Raw genomic sequence first — 1645 nt, forward strand, 5'->3', positions numbered from 1 at the left:
AGATCAAATTTCAGCTAGCTAGCACCAAAGGTTTCATTTAAAAAAATACACTCTTTGTCATGCATTGCATTTTTCGAGATTCTTCTCCTATGAATTTACTTTTGTTCTTTTCATTTACTTTTATCTCCTAGGGAAGTAGGTACTCTCGAATCCTTTGCGTGAGGATGCAATTCCATTTCTCCGTACATTTTTTTTTCTTGCAATAAACTTTATTTACCTCTAAAAAGAAATCATAAAACACTTTGCTAGCTTTTTCAGGTCTCTTTTTGCATACATAGCATAAGATTTAATAAATGAGGGAGCTCAACAAAAAGCGAAAGAAAGAAAAAAAAATTATTGTACTTTCCCAGAGAAAAGATGCACTGCAATTAAAATTGCACCAACAAAGTAGAGATGGGGGTTGGGGCTCTGTACTGACCAGCTAAGACTGGTGGCTCGCTCAAGAAGGCCACAGATGCCAACCCCCACGAGGGTTATGCAGATGCATGCACCCCTCATAAAACAGGTTTGGTGCACTTTCACGTGTCATAAATACCAGCCAGCCCCATTCAATTTTTAAGTTCATCATAAGCTAGATCTTGACACTTCCATGCTATATACCTAGCTAGCAATATGGAAGAAGCAGCAGCAGCAGCTGCTGAAGAACAAGAAGACCAATACGAACCAAGCAGTAGAAAAGTGACCTTTCAATTTGGGTATGTAATTTTTCCTTTCGGTCTTGTTTTCCATATTTGAACTGAATATTAATTTATTTTGTACATATCTAATTACTACTGTATGTGGGGATATATATATATATACATATATATATATATACCTGTGCATTTAGATTCAAGTCTTTGACGGTAATCTGTAATTAAAAAAGTGCGCTTTTGCAACGCAATTAATACCTCAATATAATATTGATGCGAACTAGCTACATATTCTTTTGGTAATATTAATCATTCATTAGAAAAGAGAAATGAACAAGAAAAGAAGAGCGGAGCTTGAGAATGAGACCTGTTGAAGAAAAAAAAAAAAAAAAATCCCCAATCCAATACGAGCAGCCTCTCTACTAAACAAGAAAGGCCAGAAAATCGGACCAAGAAGCAAAATCATGGACCTCAGCACCTTCACTCTGACCGAAAAATATTAAGCAGATAAGAAAGAAATATTATATTTCAGCATTTTGTTCGCTCATATTTTAGAAAATTCTGTAAATCCATTCACTCCAAACTTACTATAAGATTGCAGCTGGAGTTTTCTATTGACAGATATATATTACACTCCCAAGTGATAATAATATCATCTTCCACATTTGCTTTTGTTGTTTTTATTTATTTTTTATTTCTAATTCTGTAAATGTGATGCAACTATATATATGTTTGCAGGAATGGTGCGAGTGGAACATTCATTTGAGCAAGAAAGTGCGACCCATGTGAAATCGTGAAGGGCAAGGGCTTCAAGCTAAGCAACAGCCTCGACCTTGGACCTTCATGGCGTCTGCGGGCAAGGGCTTTATGTTAAGGGGAACAGCCTGCTAGTTCTATCAGTTAGTTTCTTGGCAAAATAATCATTGTACATATGCTGAACTTACTAACTAATTAGTAAATAGTCCAAAAGTTTTATTATAGATCCATTGTATGGGAGATTTTAAATTCTAATC

At 35.4% G+C, this 1645-nt stretch overlaps 1 long non-coding RNA gene across 1 annotated transcript; it reads left to right on the plus strand.

The window, feature by feature from the left end:
• Positions 1 to 607: 607 nt before the first annotated feature.
• On the plus strand, positions 608 to 1435 carry LOC131153254 (uncharacterized). The gene is made up of 2 exons (XR_009136198.1): positions 608 to 695; positions 1371 to 1435. It is a non-coding gene; the product is annotated as an uncharacterized LOC131153254 (long non-coding RNA).
• The last annotated feature ends 210 nt before the right edge of the window (positions 1436 to 1645 follow it).

The sequence above is a fragment of the Malania oleifera genome, chromosome 4 (genome assembly GCF_029873635.1).
Source record: "Malania oleifera isolate guangnan ecotype guangnan chromosome 4, ASM2987363v1, whole genome shotgun sequence".
NCBI lineage: Eukaryota > Viridiplantae > Streptophyta > Magnoliopsida > Santalales > Ximeniaceae > Malania > Malania oleifera.